At 34.9% G+C, this 18536-nt stretch overlaps 1 protein-coding gene across 3 annotated transcripts in view; it reads right to left on the reverse strand.

The window, feature by feature from the left end:
• The window catches only part of LOC126756216 (zwei Ig domain protein zig-8), a 338607-nt gene that overhangs the window by 209915 nt on the left and 110156 nt on the right, over positions 1-18536 (reverse strand). For all 3 annotated transcript variants that reach the window (XM_050469112.1, XM_050469111.1, XM_050469109.1), the window contains one exon: positions 10539-10591. The gene's annotated coding sequence lies outside the window, so the exon portion shown is untranslated. The remainder of the gene's footprint in view (positions 1-10538; positions 10592-18536) is intronic.

The raw sequence follows: 18536 nt of genomic DNA on the forward strand, positions 1-18536 counted from the left end.
TGTCATTGGTTTCCCTTATATGGTTTTTTTTTCGTCTGAAAACTTATGAAAAGTTACGTCATTTGGCATATTAGGCGACGATATATATACGTATAAAACTTAAGTTGTTGCTGTCCCGCGTTGTCGCAGAATGCCTAACAGCGCGTGTCAGCTTCGATGTGGTCCAGCGGAGTCTGTGGCTGTCCAGAGTATCTCGTAGTCAGTCTGAGTGTTGGTTGAAACAAAGTCTTCTTATGATGATGTTGGGAGCTTCGATTCACTCTCTGGTCGCTCGTATTGGGGCTCAGTGATTATAGCAATAATAAGGCAAATATTATTACGGCAAAGCTGCAGCAAATATGTTTATTGAAAGTCAAATTTAAAAATGAAAGTGTTATAGAAATTGAATTTAACCTAAAAGCTCAGCTGCTATATCCGGCAAGTCGTGTCAGCTTACACCATCACAGCTGGCCGCAGTGGCTGGGCAACGAACTCATGCGTCGGCAGAATATTATAAAGTATTATAGCAATATTCATTCATTCTGACAAACAATATGAAGTGCAACTCTTATGTATTAACTTATATCTTGATTAACTTTTCATTTACGACTGAAGAGAATGCAAACTCCTAGATTATGTTCCAGACTTTGAACTCAGGCTTTCAAATACGTTTTTTTTTCTTATCGTGTTAACACTTTCATCTGGGGTCCCAATGGTATGATACACTGGAGAAGGTGTCGACAATGAGGCCGCAGAGTCTGTTAAAATTCGTGTCAAGCACAGGCCTCCCCAACACAGCCGAATTAAACTAGCGCGGGGCCTGTAGCAAATTATGTCAAGGGGCCCTTGGTTTGCTAGAGGTTCTCAAGTTTACGGTACTAAATAAAACAAAATTGTTACAAATAAACATTTTTGGATTTATTATGGGCAAATTTAGAGATAATAATTTCAGTATCGACTTCTTTAAGCAAGTCATGCTCTATATTCAACAAAGTGAGATGATGTAGACGTTCCTTGCCCATCGTGTTCCTTGATTCATTTTTAATACGTTTTAATCTTGAAACAGAACGTTCGCCACCTCAGTTAGTGATCATGAGACATAAGTAAATTCGCAAAGCAATTTCTAAGTTTGGGAAACACAATTCTAAAGAACTATTTAATAAAAGTTTATAATATTGCTGCTTCAGAGGCTCCTGTTTCTTGTTGTCAATAACAGTAGCCACATCTGTTTTCAGCAGCTCTGCGAACTGCACTAAATCGCCGCCTAGACTGTTTTCTTAATCATCTTCGTGAGCACTGACCATACTAGAGGATTTTTCCAAAATTCTCTTTTGTTCTAAGCTAACTTTTATTATTTCTCGGCGAAAAACAGTAATTTTCACAGTCTTCTCTTGAAGCCAACTTTACTCCACGTAGGGAATTCTGCATTGACCGAAACAAATGATAGTCTGATGTTGCAATGTCAGGGCTATATGGTAGACTAGCTGACCCCGCAGCCGTTGTCCTGCGTGAAATTATGTGTTTTGAAATGAAAAGAAAGTTAAATTTATCATTTAATTTTTGTTTTTTTTTTTCAATGTAACGCAGCTTGATAAACAACATTTTTTGGTTTCTGCTCCGGTGTACAGAAAAGATGGTTTTTCAACTCGTGAGCACGCCACGGCCGTGTGAAAAACATACCATTTCCAAATTTATGCCTCACACTATGCGACTATCTTTAGGTCCTGTTGATTGTCATCTCATATGCAATTTTCATTGGAAACGAAATACGTTTGAACTGAAAGGGGAAATCGTTAGAACTCAAAGGAATTCGTAGAATCAAGCATTCTGCCCCTTGTATTCGATAGGTGCGTCACAATCAGTCGGGTTCCATTACACAGTTTCGTAGCATGATGATTGCGAAATATAATAACGATCGATCCTACTTTGAGACGCAAATGATGCGGTAGCATACCAAGCCTGTCCAAAGAATTTAAAAATACCACTGGATAATTCACGGCGTCGTCTTCATTGTCAAGACGATCGATCGATTTGTATGAGCGCAAGTGTCCCGGAATTTGACTTTGAATCTTCCAGCTTAAGTCAACAACATCGGTATTTTTGGCAGCTAAAATTGCGCGTGCACTTAAGAAATCGTAGTTACGATAATTTGATCAATGTCCGAACATTTATGATGAGTTCATCTTTCGTGAATTGACAAAGGGAAGATGGAATTGATATCGAACCACCGGAAGTATCAACCGAAATTCTACCATTTCCAATTTTTAGCGAAGGCCATGTACATAAAATGTCTTCGGCAATGTCTTTTTTTTCGTATCCCATAATTGACGCGGATTTGAAGGCTGATATGTCGAAATGATTATCGCGAAAAGTGTGCGAACTTCATTTTCATTCCAGTGATTAACGTGTTCCAGCAATTGTAATTGCTGGCTTACTTCCCCAAAACTTGCACACACCGTACCATTCACAGTAAGCAATGACTCCAATTAAGTTGAACCGCGTACTTTAATCAATAGCAACCGAAGGTAGAAACAATCGTCGTTTTTCGGGTGGATTGTGTAAATTCGTCCTAATGCATTAGTTGAGAACACATCTGGATTTCAATCTACTGGTTGGCCTTGCTTTCTGCGCAACTATTTCTTCGACGATGCATTCCAGGTATAATATCAAGGTATTTCCGAATAGAGCAACGTTCTCGTAAACGGATCACTGACAAAGTTGAGAAAAAACTCGTCAATGTTAATTTTTTTGCTGGCGGTGTTTCCACTGGCTGTACTGTATTCTTTGAGTTGAAATACACATTAATATAAACACATAAATAGCATCGTTTGAATTTGGTTAGCATTTTCATTAATGTTTAAAATGAAAAAAGTTGTTGTAGTGTACCGCGGAGTTTTTTGTAGACATTATAATGTTCTTCAATATTGTTGTACATTATTTTGTTCTATCGCTAATAGTTTCGGCAGCGCATTCAACGAAAGACGTTTTAAGACTCATTTTTCTACACCTTCGGTTACATTGTTCAAATTTTACCAAGGATCCCTAATTTTTTTCAAAATGAAATGTAGTCTATGTGAAATTGGAAGAATGTGGCATTCTATTGGTGAAAGAATCTTTTAAATCGGCCAAGTAGTTTTTGAGCCTATTCATTACAAACATACAAACATACAAAAATAGGTACAAATCTTTCCTCTTTATAATATTAGTGTAGATGTATCAATACTTCTCAGCCAAGCTCTCCCACTTTTTCCAGAGTCATTAAAAATGAGTGTGGTCTAGCGTTATCCTAATGGAAGATGCAGCCCTTTCTGTTGATCTTCAATCTCATTGACAGTAAAATGTAAAATCAATCGTTAGACTAGACTGCAGCAGCTCATAGCGGATAGTTCTTTCTAATTCCACCAAACACTCAGCATAACCTTTCGAAGTATCAATCCTGGTCTTGTGACCATTTGTTGAGCTTCACCACGCTTGGACCATGATCTTTTTCGCACATTATTGTCGTATTTGACCCTTTTTTCGTCTCCTGTTACCGTTCGCTTCAGAAATGGTTCCATATCATTTGGTTTTAGCAAAGAATCGCAAATGTTAATTCAGTCTATTAAAATTTTCGCAGACCATTCATGGATACCCAAACATTGAGCTTCTTTTTGTAGCCACGCTTTTATTAAATGGTTCAAAACTGTTTGATGATGAATGTTAACTTTCCTTCTTTTTCTTAATTTCATCGATTTTTCAAGGATAGGTCAACCAGAGCGAGGTACATCTTTCACATTTAAATTTCCAGAACGGAAGCGAGCGAACCATTTATGTGCTACACGAACTAATATAGCATCATCTTCGTGAACTTTACAAATTTCATGGGTGGCTTGCGAAAGCCATGCCATTCTTCCTTTTTTATACAAAAATAAAATGTAGCGAATTCCTATATTATTTTCACTCATTTTTGAACAGCTGTAACTTTTTTCATTTTTTTATTGGTTAAATGAAAATGTCTCACCTTTCCAACACTATATGGTATGACACAAAGTGTTTGGTAGCACTGGAGATACACGACTGCAACGACATCTATTGACAAAATACGAAGCGACGATTTTGTCTACTCAATATTAAATGTTCGTGTTCTCTTTTCCCAAGTGGGATTGCAAATGGAGTGATCTGCTGATTGTTAATAATATCTATAACCCTTGCATTTGATGGCCGTAAAAATAGACTTCTGACTGGCCTGTGATCTGTTGCTGTGTAAGTAAAAAGTTAACCTCTTTTCCTTGTTCTCTATGCATACAAAAAATGATCTTGGTGATCCTGCTTTCCCCTAATGCATTCCATCTCATCCTGTTCTGCCAGCAACTACATGTACTACCTCGCTGTCCTTAAAACATCTTCTAGCATGTGGATAAGATGCGGATTAAAATATCACCATTTCACCTCGTAGATAATGTTATGTCATAAGACCATTCCATAGCTTTTGGGTGAAACAAAATGATTTTTAAAATTGTATAGTAGGTTAAGCCCTCAAGAAATCAAGCATCCGAAAACCTGCTGTACTCGTTTAAGTTATTGAACCAAGTTAACTGTCTGGTTTAACCTTAGTTCTTAAAAGATTTTAAGTTTTAGTAAGAAAAAACATACATCTTTTGACATTAAGAACTTTTCTCATAGTTTCATTCTTTGGCATGTTTTCCCTAAAAACATTCAATAATAAATATCTAAGCGTCTTTAAGATTAAAATTTGAAGCATTGAGGTGCACACATATTCATTATACGTATGTACGTTGTTAAATTAAACAACCCAGCACATTCAATCCTCCTGATACGCCCTCACAACTTCCTGCGTCGAAGCGCATTTACATACATCAATAATATTAAACCTCTCTTATGAAGCTACATGTATGTATTGGTGTATTCACATAACAAACGCTGTGTGAGGATACGCGCGTTTGCAAAGCAGGCCCTTTGGCGCTCACGTCAATATTCACGCTAATCCACCATCGGTGCAAATCCACCTTTATAACAATTTGTTCCGGTTATGAGGTTGATCAAAAATTTCAGAAATTTCGCACACACTCACCACTTGCTGTGCGCACGTGTGTACTTCCGTTTTGATAAAACTTCGTACTTTGCCTTCCCTCGCGAGAGCACAGGTACAGTGGGGTGCATTATCCACATTTTATCGCGTATTTACATTTGTGTGTACGTGAGTGAGTATATATTTAATTTTTAAACCCAGCGCTGGAATTAGATTGGTGATATTTAATTATACATGCCCAAGGTATTGTATCATACAAAAAGTCTTATAACACGCTTAGAAACGGATACTTTCTTTCTTCTAAGCACTTTCACGACTTACTCTAAGCGCGATGTGGGCTCGAAATTCTCCTTCTGGAGCTAATCTTATTAGTAGCGGTTGATTGGACCGCCGCGTAGAATCCAGCATGAGTGCCATTATCTGCTACAAAATTTATTTTCGTTTAATGATTAGTACAGTGAGTATAAGAAGTATGACTGCACCCACATATGATACTCCCTTATATTCACACCCTCACCTCTAATGCCAAAATAATGCTAAATATATTTTAATTTAAGTTTGGCGAAATATTTGAGCTACCGCACAATGGCAAAAAGTGGTGTGTCACAAAGCTGGAATGTCGATTATTCGCACGCACACATATGAGCGTTAGTCATTTCCGCGCAACTTTAGGCGTGTGCTCTTCATATTATATACATTTTGTGTGTTATCCTACCGTGGAAATACTTGTATGCTTTGACTCTGCGGGTATATTAACATATTTTCCTTTGGCGCAAATAGCAACGCTTTGTACAGTTGCTCGGCACAAAGGCGCAATAATTTGCATGTGAGCGCACAAAACACATACACATCTATAAGACATACATACATATATATAAATCAAATAAATAGGTAAGTCACCTCAAAGCCACTGAAATTGTCTGTATTTGTATTTGTGTGCGTAATTTTCTTCAATATCGCTTTTATTGATATGGAAAAATACTCACTCTTCAGGTTGATTTGCTGAAAGAGTACGTGACATATTTCCATTTGATTGAAATGAATTCGTCAGTAAAAATTTTACCTTCATATTCTAAGCGAAAATATTTGCGTTAAGTGAATTGGAAATATTTATTTTTTTGCAATTTATTGTGCTTTTTGGTTCTCAGGAGCAAATTCTTGCTCTTCATAATTTTCTGAATTTGAATATTAAATTGTTTGCTATTAGGCGAAAGAAACGCTGTTTTGAAGTAAATTACCTATGAAATGAAATCAATTATGTTGAAATTCTAGAACTTATTTATCTATACATTAGATGTTTGAAATTAACATATTTGTTCATGAAAAATATCAAATCACTCAGAGAGGGGTGTAGCTAAGCTTATTGTGAGACCTCTCAAACTATTTAATATTAAAACCAAGATGTTAAAAACTCTGATTTAAAGAGCGTTCTTTCAATTTGTAAGTCAAACAAGTTTGTAAAAAAAAGAATAGAAGAAAGTATGACTAAAGAATTTCCAATAAAATCAAGTTTTGATATTGATATGAAATACCCTATATTTCCTTTGGCCCATAATTAGCAGATTACCTCAAAAATTATTCGTGATAACAACTAAACAATTTTGAATACGTATCCTCGCCTAGCTAATAGAAATTTTTAACTACAAAAATGTACTCGGAGGATTAATGCTGAGATACAGAGTGCCTCGTGTGAAATACAAATACAAAATCTTAAGCAACACCCATTCAGGAAAGCGACAAGAGGCAATAATGCCAAAGTACATTGTCGAAATTCCTAAAATTTAGTTGATTGATAAAAAATGCAATTGAGTGAGTTAGTAAACACCACCGGATACTCAAAGTAATGCGTAATGTGATTTACCATATTGGGATTTTTATAAATGAAAGTGCATTGCGTTCGATAATTCAATCATACTTCCAAAAAATAGTAAGACTTTTTAATTTAAATTTCGCACGAAAACCCATTCGTCGAAATATTTAGTTCTAGGTAAGAATGACTGTCAGACAGTTAGTACAAATTATTCAACGAGGCCATCCATCCACATCAACTGATGATCAACAGAGATCTTAGATATCTTACCGGCATCGTTGAAATATCGGAAGTATCAGTGATGAGCATTTTCAAAGATGATTTGGATCTAATAAAAGTGAAAGCCCGATTAGTTCCAAAATCACTCAATTTTTTCGAAAAATATCGTCACGTTAACGTCTGTGAAACAACACTTTTCGACTACCAGGATGTCATTAAAAGTATTATCACTCGCAATGAGTCTTGGTTCTATGCTTACGACAGGGAAACAGACGATCAATCGACGATCAAAGGAACGAAACCGAAAAAACCACGTCAAACCAGATCAAAAGTACAGGTTTTGTTGAGAGTTTTCTTCGATTGTCGATGTGTGGGCACTCCGTATTCCTGCCGAATACTATTTGCGCAAAGCTGTTTGTAAAACGAGTTCGTGACTTTTTCGGCACATTTTCAACTAATATCCTGCTGCAACCACCGTATTCACCTGATTTAGCTCTGTGTGACTTCTGGCATTCAGAAAACTCAAACAACCGCTCCGAGGGAAGTCAATTGAAGGCATTAAACGTAGATCACTACGCGCAATGAAAACTGTTCCGGAAGTTGACTTTAAAAACTTTACTTTGGAAGACATAGATTTTGAAGAATAAATTAAGAATTTTAAGATTATGAAAAAGTCTTACTATTTTTTGTGAGATGAACGATAATTTGAATTTTGCTCAGAAATTGATTTTTTTAAGAAAACTTTTTTAAAAAAAACGTCGAAACGTTAGAGATGATTCGAAAAATTTTGTCACAAGCGTATTGTGGCTATGGAGCATTACTTTGAAGAAAAGACAAATTGCGCAGATTTTGAAGAATAAAAATAATAATTTTTTAAAAAAGACGCTGTTGGATTACGGTGAATGGCGATCGATCGTTCGATTAAAAAGAAGAACTCACTTACATTTTTGTGAGATGAACGATTTTGAGAAAACTTCGGTATTTTAAGTTGGCCAAAGATCATTTAACGAACTCAAGTCTAAAGTCTACAGAAATAAGCCAGCAACTATTCCAGGGTATTCCGGAAACGTTTTCAATGGAACACCCTATAAAAATTTCGCTCACTGTAAAAACATTTCAAGCAAATAAGGAGATTAAAATTATACAAAAAGCAAATTTTAAAAGCTTCAGCACTTTCAATGCTCAAGTTGGGAACTATGTCAAATAATAAAGACTGATTCACATATTTCATTCCATGTAGTATAGAAATTCGTCAAGCATACGTATTTATAATCATAAAATTGTTGAACCACAACCAAGGTGTATCTGTATTGATTATGTTAGAAACTACAAATAAGCTCATGAAAGGTCATATACTTTTACAGCAGAAGCACATATGTTGATGCCCAAACATTATTTTTGGGACACCCTATAAATCGTTACTGTTTTCTGAATATATTTTATTTTTACTATATCCTCAAGAGAGTCTACTGAGTTGTTAACACCCAAAAAGAAACATCGTATAAAGTATAATATATAAAATGATAAGCCTAACCTAGATAGTACCTCAGTTTGAGATATCATTTTGAAATTTTGTACACGTTGTTTTATATAAGAAGTTGTTCATTTGTCGGAGCCGTCGATATCGGGCCACTATAGTATATTGCTGCCATACAAACTGAACCATTGGAATCAATTGCTTGTAAGGAAAGCGTTTTCGTTTGCTGTGAAATCTCCAAAAAATTTGCCATGGATCCTAATCTAAGGCACCAGTGCAATCTCCGAACAAATCGTTTAGATGGAGTGACTATAGCATACAGCTCTCATACAAAGTGACCGATCATGCTCTTGTAAGAAATAATTTGCATTAGTGAATTTAAAGTTCTTTCTTGCTTTTCAGACACCTTATAAGCTTGTTACTGTTTTCTGCAGATCTAACACATTTGTGTTTTACTTTCAGAAACTATCAGTTTTTCATAACATATATTTGTAAATTTTTCTTACATCATAGCATGTGAGAGAGAATAAGTTATAGATCTCACTACTGAGTGGTTATTAGAGAATGCATTTGTAATATTACTTTATCATTTTTAGGAACATCGTAAAGGATTTTGTTGCGGGCTGTTTAAAACCCCTCCTAACTCTAGTTAAAATACTTCACATCATCGATTAAAACTTATTAAGGGGTTCCATTAGTTTACGGGTTTAAAAAAGTCGAACATTTTTCTTATCTTATTAAGTTCTATAACACCTATAGAATATTGTCCTAAATTTTCAAGTTGAACCAACTACTAGTTTTGGAGACACAATCTTGAGAACTTGTTCGCTCAAGGCCAACTAGGCTCGAGGATAGCGAGGCTAAGTGCGTCGCTTTAAAGGCGATTTTTTCGAAACTGTGGTTTTGAAATCGGTTGGCAAGATCGATCTCAAGGACTACTTAACCACTCTTCATGTAATTTTTCACAGGTCTTTGAGATACAATTCTTAAGGACTTGAACGAAAGATATTTTTTTCGCTTACAACTATTTGAAAATCAAAAAAAAAAAGTCGCGAAATTTTCATTTTTTTGTAAAAAAGCTTCTTAAAAAAAAAAAAAAGTTTAAACAAGTTTTACAGGCACAATAATTTAGTTCAGAATTATCGATTTAATTTGCAATTTTTCAGAAATTAAGTCATATATCCAAAGGGGAGCTAGAGACTTACTTAAATTAAGAGCGATAAATTGTTTAATACTCTTCAGGAGCTATATGAACAGTCATATCATTGGCTGAATGGCGATAAATGTGAAGCCGTGATTGGGAGTACCATCATGCCTGAACGCCAGGAACAAAAGCGACAAGACAGAAACGCGACAGTTACATGGCAGCATTGATGGCCATTAAATTCCACCAGTAGTCAGAGAAGCGCCTTAACCTTCAACTTCCAAAAGGCACTGGAATGAACATACACAGAACATTGCGTACACTGCGTAGCCTCACTTCATGGCAGCAAGCACTCCACCGCCTGCTGACATTGACAAATGAAAAATTAATCGAATGTCTGGAAGGCCTATGCGACTGCCGACGAATTAATGCCTGCCACAGTGGCACTCTCTCCAAAAAGCACTTCTGTCTTAGCTGACATTCGACAGTGTCACTTAATAATTTCGCAATAAACGGAAGTGGCGCATTAAAAAGGTATTAAGCGATATTTTATTTGGCTTGACGGGTTTTGAGTATTAAAAGTTGTAACCGAAGGCATTCAAAAATTTTAAAGTCAAAGTATTTTAATAAAGTTGATAAAGGACGGTTCAAATAAGAACTAAGGGACTTGAAGATTAAATTTAAAATTTTTAAATCTTAAAAATTACAAAAATGTACTGAGAGCTGAAATTAATAAGTTTTGATAGAATTTTTGTTGGCTTTTCAAGCATGTTTCCCAGCAAAAGCTGGACTTTGTTTATAAAATATTGAAATTTCATAAATAAATGACTTCCAAGCAAATTTGCAACCAAAATGTAATTAATTTAGTTTCTTCACTTACCTGATTACTTCATTTAGTAGTTGTTTACACTGTCACCAAAAATCCACAATAATCTGTCGAAAAATAAAGGAAAATGTGTATTAGTATTAATAATATTAATTGCTCTACTTCACACTTAATTAACTCAAAATGCGTTTTAAAGCCACTCAAGAATTAAAATTTCCGAATCCACAAATTCATGCTTGCATTAATTGGTTTTCATTTAATAGATTTGCTAATCCGTAAAAGCTAATGTTTAATTCACCACTGAAACTCTTCTGCGCTTTGCGGCATACATAGTTAATTAGAACATGCAATATGCCGACAATTACTTATGGAAATGCCCAAATGCTGCTCTACACATACATGGAAGAGCTCAAGCACGAGTGCCGTCGAATGCATTAAGCCAACCAAGCGGAAATCCAGTCTCCGGTGCTGTGCGTGTGCAACAAAGCCAGTCGGAGTTTTCACGAAATTGCGGCAACAAAGCAATTATATATGCGCACATGTATATAATATTCCATACTACATATATATAGTACACATAAATATATATCATAACGCATTTATATATTTATGTGTGCATGTATTAGTGAAAAATACAAACAAAGCTTGGAGTTCGTGTTATGAAAATTGTTTGGAGACTTCTCGAGAATTTTCTTGTGCTCTTCAAAGGGAGTCTTAGTTTTGAGATAGTGTTCGTTACCGCACTAATACCACGGTTATACATGCATATACAAATATGACGGCTTGCATATGCTTGCTTCTCCTTTACCAGTCTGGCTCCATTATTCTCATTTTAACTTCAATTCTGCTCTGAAAACTTCAACTAGAGACAAACAAGAATATATGCTTCCTACGAACATATACTTTTATATGTATGTATATTAGGGTGATTCAAAAAAAAAATTTTTTTTTTTTCAATTGGTACTCGCAAAAATAGGTTCCTAGACACCTCTAAGAAAGCCTCTCCAAATATGAGTTTTTAATTGTAACGGGAAGGTCCTCCGCCTAACGGTTTTCTATTTTTTCTTATTATCAGATAGAAAAATTTATATCTCGCTTCCAACTACTTGAAAAAATATTTTGTTAATTAGGTTTTGTAGGAAATTGAATGCTCTACAAGAAAGGTCTCTTATGATTTTTCGTAAACCCAACCGTTTAAAAGATATTAACGGTTGAAATTTGACTATTTTTGGAAAAATTCTTTTTTTCTTATTAATTTTATAACTCAATGAAAAAAAATTATTATGAATAGATTTTTGGAGAGGCTTTCTAAGAGGTGTCTAGGAACCTATTTTTCAGAGTCCCAAACGAAAAAAAAAATTTTTTTTTTTGATCCACCCTAATATGCATTGATGTTTGACGATGAATATCTCGTAAACGCTTAACTTAATCGAAATATCGTAGTAGACCATTTTTATAGAGCAGTAAATTTCCTACAAAACTATGTGTATCATCATTCATAATAATTTTTTTTCATTGAGTTATAAAATTAATAAGAAAAAAAGAATTATTCCAAAAATAGTCAAATTTCAACCGTTAATATCTTTTAAACGGTTGGGTTTACGAAAAAATCATAAGAGACCATATTTGAGAGCATTCAATTTCCTACAAAACCTAATTAACAAAATATTTTATCAAGTAGTTGGAAGCGAGATATAAATTTTACTATCTGATAATAAGAAAAAATAGAAAACCGTTAGGCGGAGGACCTTCCCGTTACAATTAAAAACTCATATTTGGAGAGGCTTTCTTAGAGGTGTCTAGGAACCTATTTTTGCGAGTACCAATTGAAAAAAAAAAAAAGTTTTTTTTTTTGAATCACCCTAATGTATATAAAAGTAGACTGCGAAATGCAAAGTTTCTTTGGAAACGTATACGCATTGGCGTACCTGCTGTTTCCTTAACATATACAGAGCAAACTCTTGTGGTTATTTTCACAGGTTTTGCCTGGAAAAGCAAATATTTGACATGTTATTAGATTATATCTTAATTAACTTTTCCTGAAAAAAGAAATCTATGAAGAGGACGTGTGATTTATTATTTAGAAGTTAAGCTTGCAGACATTAAATATTTTGCAAAATAATTTAAATATAATAAATATATAAAAAACATATTTTCTAATTCATTTAGAAATATTTTCAAGCCCAACATTAAATGGACATATTATACTTTAGCTTATAACCTAGTACCTTAAAGGTTTTCTCAGAATTGGCGTCATTTAATTGATTCAAATGTTGCTAAGATAAATTTCCAATGAAAGCTTTTAACATTTCTGTCTCAAATGTACTTAAACAACAAATAACAAATCACCATTATGGTCTTAATCTTAGCAGTTTTATGTATTCGAAGAACTTTCAGGCAAAAAGTAGATATAAATCAAAAATTTATTAATCTTGGAAACACAACATTGTAGTTGGGACGTGTATATTTTTACATTTCTAGCTCAAGCAAATCAGGTGTGTTCATTTTCATTAAGTCTAATTTTTAACTTTTAATAATTTTATGCCAAATGTTTTTCATATTTTAAAGCAATTTATATGATTGTGCACATCTGTTCATATGGGGAGATACAAATTTACAATAATTGAAACAAATAAATATACAATAAATTATAATATAAATTACTTCCAATTCCAGTAGTGACGTAATTTTTCAATATATTCTCTTTTACGATCCTTACACTTTTGCATGCGTTTTAGACAATTTTGGAAGCACTTTTCAAAACATACATTCCGAACGCAGCAACCGTCTCATCAGGTGTCCAAAAGCGTTGATTATTAGTTAATTTTTTACTTACAGTCATTCGGTGCCAAGTCAGAACTATACGGAGGATGACTCAACAAATCGTTGTTTTGAGTGCTCACAAATTCAGTTGTTTCAGTCGATGTGTGACAACTCGCATTGTGGTGAAGAGTGATTCGTCTCTGGCGGTTGGTTTTCTTCATTTCTTGAAATGCAAATGATTAACAAATGCCTGTATACCACTCAGAATTTACTGTACTGCGTTGAATAAGTATTATGGTTTTCTACAAAAACAAACAAACATTTGCTTGAAAGTGCTTCAGGCACTCATGCACAACTTTTGTTGGATTCGATTCAAGCAGTCGACTGCCCTTTACTTCGGGGCGTATTCGCGTGAATCCACGATTCATGATCTTTCATGATTTCATAGACGTGTTTCGAAACACAGCCATCGTATTTCTTTAACATTTCCCCCGACCAATCGAGACGATCCTTTTTTGAGCGATCGAAAATTGGCGCATGTATTAATTTGGCAGTTGTCAGAGCACATGTTTGTGAATTATATTATATCAATTTGAGGTAAGCAACTCTTGTTGTTGTGAATAGCATTGTTAAGAAATAATTTGGCATCAGAGTAGACTACACAAGATGTACCAGCTCCATGGCGGGGGAAGACGCAGCAGTCGGATTATGGTGTCTGTATTTTGGGATGTGTATCAAGAAATTTTTATTGACTACCTTGACAAGGAAAAAGCAACAACAGCGACTTTTACATAGCTTTATTGGTTCGACTTGCTTCCACATCCACCGTGTTGTCCAGATCTGGCTCCCAGCGACTATTTCGTATTTTCATATCTCAAAAGAATGCTCGCTATGGAAAAATTTTCGTCGAATAAAGACATGATCGGCGAAAGTGATGCTTTTTTTGAAGAAAAGGACTTGACGCATAAAGGGAACTATATTGAATAAAAAAACGAATTTTGCCGAAAAAATATGTTTTCCTATGGAAGGGAACATTTCAATGGAATTATTATGTTGTGCGTCTAAGCCCTCTCATAGTACTTTTATTGAAAAGTGCTAGAACTCGCTAACCAAGGGTGTTCAAATTATAAAAATTTAAATGTTAACTTCATGTACAGAAAGGTATTAACACTAGCTTGACACATAACTCTATCTCTAACATACGCAAATAACACTAGTTTACAGCTATTTTGCGACTGTGATGTTAGAGACTGTTTCTATCTAAGTTTGCTGAAATCGAAAGCGATGGTAAAAATTTTTTAACATATAAGATTTTTTGTGTGCAGTCAAGGGGTGTAAGGAGTAAAACCACCACCATTTACTTAAATGACAAAATAGCTCTACGTGTTGGGAAATGTTTGCGCCCAAATTCGTAATCAGGATAACCCAATACCCTACAGACCTCTTAGCATTTGAGTCGCATATTTTCCTTCAGATTAGTTGAGAAGTGCATTTCTCCTGAAATCAGCGCAGTTGACTAATAATGAATCTCCACTAATTCACTTCAAGGATCTACATAAAAAATCGAAGTTTAAGAAAATTATAAAAATATATCAGGTGATTAGGTGAAATTTTATAAAACTGTATTTCTCTGATTTTTTTATTGACATACTCGAGAAGCCGTTATATACATGTATATATATATGTATATATTATATGTTTATTAATATCTAGTTATAACCATTTGAATTATATTATTATTAATTATTGCTAATTTTTATTAAATCACTGGGTTTTTTAATCAATTCTACGCCATTAGACACAATTTGTTCGGCCAATTCTCAATAATCCAGCAACTAAGCCAAGGAAATCTCTAAATTCGCTGGAAATTTTAAGCGACCGGTAAAAGTAGCCTATTAAAATTAAGTGGGTGCATAAATCAAATTTAACACTGTATGATGAAAATATGACGAAAGCCGCAAAATTAGGTGGCGGAGAGTTTCATAGCGGCGCTGAGACTTTGTATGCGTTCCAGGGTAGTGTATATTACAGTGTACTCATTGGGAAGTTTAGTGCTTCTCTATAGTATGTATATACAGCTAAGTACTTGTTAGGTGCATAGATTTTTGACAACAGCTGTGAACAGGCACTTTACAGCTATAAAATTAGAAAATCGCACAAAAGGGACAGACAAATTATGTCGAAGCAACATAAAGTGGCAATCTGCTGAGAGCAAAGCAAATAAAATTGCAGAACATATAAAACGACGCGTACGTGTGTATGTGAGAAGACGAAATAAACTAATTTTAAATTAATCTCGCCAGCCGCCGTAATGTGGTTTAGTTTGCGAAGAACAAAGTCCAGTTTGGCAAACAACAAAGTTTCCAAAATTGGGTTAACACCACACATGCACTAACACATACTTATAGTATATACATACATATATATAAGCGAGAGAGAGAAAGACAGAATAATGTTCTGAGTACAAGGCCAGTGCTTACCGTTAGATATGAAAGCAATCAAAATATTGCGAACTCATCAAAGCCTTTGTTGTTGTCACACTCGTGGTAGTCAAGGGCAAACAGCCGCAGAATAAACATGCACACAGTTACATACATAAATTCTACACAAACAAAAAAATACGAACAACTTACTGCTGAGCCTAAGCTAACAACTTTCACACACATATACATTGCCACATATTTTCACCTTTCGCTTGGAGGCATCAACGCCGACCCCCAGCCACATCAATTCACCGTTATCATCACTAGATTCTACTTGGCCCGCTACTAAAGCCATTCGAATTAATTTTGCAGGTAACTAAGAAACAGCTTAGACTTAGGCTTTGGTGTTGTTTGTTGTGGCTGCGCCTGTGGCCACATGTTTGGTCTCTGCGCTGAAACCATGTGTCTGCGTAGATAAGGCGCTATTGGTGTGTGTGTGTGTGTTTGAGGGTGTATATGTGCCTTTGAAATATTTAATATTTGCTGAGGAGCAATGTAGAGGAAATAGGCGCATAATAAGACACAAGTAGTACATATGTAGACATTGAAGTAGAGTCGTTGAAAATAAATTAAGTCGCTTTGTATGTTCACTGTGTAAGATATGGGTAGAATATTTGCATCACAAGACTACTTTTATAGTAAAGTCATAAACTTGATTGAAATCATAACTTCTACAAGAATTTGAAGTGCCTACTATACTGAAGGTGTTCGGAGCCGCTTCGTTCCCGATGAAACTACCAATAATAGCATCAATATTACGTTATAATTTATACTTAATTTAACTAAATTTGCCGTTATTGTTTTATATCGCGATTCGAAGCTATCAAAAAAGCTTTGTAGCTCAACAGAAGGTATGGGGTTTCCGTTGGATATCCATGCTCGCAGGTACTTAATACTTTTACAGTCGAGGGAGAGAAACGTAGTAAATGAGCAAATACCATCATATGAGACGAAGCTCTAAATCCAGCTGCACCCATAACAATACACTTTACAAATTTTTTTTAGCAAAAAATGCTATATAGAAACCTTCACCTTGAATTTGATCGTTCAGTTTGTACGGCAGCTATATGTATTTTATAGTTTACCGATTTGAACAGTTTCTTCGAAGATGCATGGATAATACCAAATTCTATTTTTATAAGAATCTTTTGCCAGAATGCTCCAAAGGTTCTCGATGGGATTTTAATCTGGATGAAATGTGATTAATTCTGCTGCCAACATGCCCATGTAAATTTCGACTTCACTTTTGTTGTAACATAGCTTATTCTGGAACTTCCATAATAAGAAAAGGGTGCCCAAATCATGACACTACCGAAGTTCCTGCTCGACCTTGGTTCTCTTCATTTGACAAGTAGGATCCCTTCGACATGACTTTAAAGGATATAAAAAAACAAGTAAGGAATACTAAGTTCGGGTGCAACTGAATATTTTATACTCTTTCAACTTGCAGAAATCAAAGCCAGGAAAATACTTTAAGACGCAAAACCATTCATATATATAGGCCTGGCCTAGTTTCCGCTCAAATTTATCTATTTTAGGCACAAAAATACACTGTTATGAGTAAAACGCGCTCTCTTGATTTTAGAAACATGGCTGACCTGCCGATATATGCGGTACAAAGTGACCTGGAAGTTCGAAAATTTTTATATTAAGTATATGGGGCCTAAGGGCATACCATCCACACGAGAATGATTATCTCTTAGTTTCATTTATATATATCATACCGACATTTTCGACAAAAAATCAACTATAGATACCGAGGTCTAAATATACGCTACCTAGGTTAGGTTAGTCGGGTCCACAGATATGGGATTTCACCAAAACGTGGGTCACGCCCATTGGCCAATTTTCACACCAGTTCATAGAGAGATCTCTCATGCCATCTCGTTGGTTAAATTTAATGCCTCTGGCGTATTTAGTTATTGAGTTATCGAGCTTTTAGTAGTTTTTAACTGTACCGTTATATGGGGAGTGAGCGGGTTTATCCTCCGTTTTTACATTGTAGGTAGAAGTTCTTATACGATTTGTTCTCAGCAAATTTGAGTGTTGTAACTTATGTGGTTTAGGAGGTATGTACTTTAAACTTATTAGAGGACGGGGCTACGCCCACTTTTTAAAAAAGTTTTACCCACAGCTGCCCGTGCTACTGCAATTGTCTGTACCACATAAAAATCAACCGGATTTCAACTTTTCTCGTCATGCTTATCATATATGCACATATGTATATATAACCCTATATCTATCTCGTTGAATTTTAGGTGATACGTACAACCGTTAGGTGAACAAAATTATAGTGCTCTGTATCAAATGGTTGCAAGAGTATAATAAACGGTTGCGTATGCAAAGTGAAAAATTTTCGCTGCCGGCGTAAAGTACCGTAGCAATTTCAAGAAAAACATTAAATAAAAGGAACATCTTGTTTTTTGGCTGAACCAAATGTTCGCACTATAATGAGCAATAATTATTCCCAAAGTATCTTGGTAAAGAAAAAAGTTTTTCATTAGAGATTTAGGTTTAGGCCGGTTAGTATATCACTTATTTGCTATAGTGGTACGTGTGTACGTATTCAAAATCTCAGATCGATACTACAAAAAATGAACGCTAAATTTCCGTAATGGATATTGATTAATACCCATTAGTACATACGACAAAACTATCTGCTTTAAATATTCCTTAATATTAGATCACATTTAAGATTTTTCGAAAATATAATATATATTGTGTTCCTAAAACAATATTCAATAAGTAGAATTCTGAAAAAAAATAGTTCACTGTTCAATCAGTTCTGCTGTCAAAACATTTGAAT

Source organism: Bactrocera neohumeralis, chromosome 4 (genome assembly GCF_024586455.1).
Source record: "Bactrocera neohumeralis isolate Rockhampton chromosome 4, APGP_CSIRO_Bneo_wtdbg2-racon-allhic-juicebox.fasta_v2, whole genome shotgun sequence".
In the NCBI taxonomy this organism is placed as follows: Eukaryota; Metazoa; Arthropoda; class Insecta; order Diptera; family Tephritidae; genus Bactrocera; species Bactrocera neohumeralis.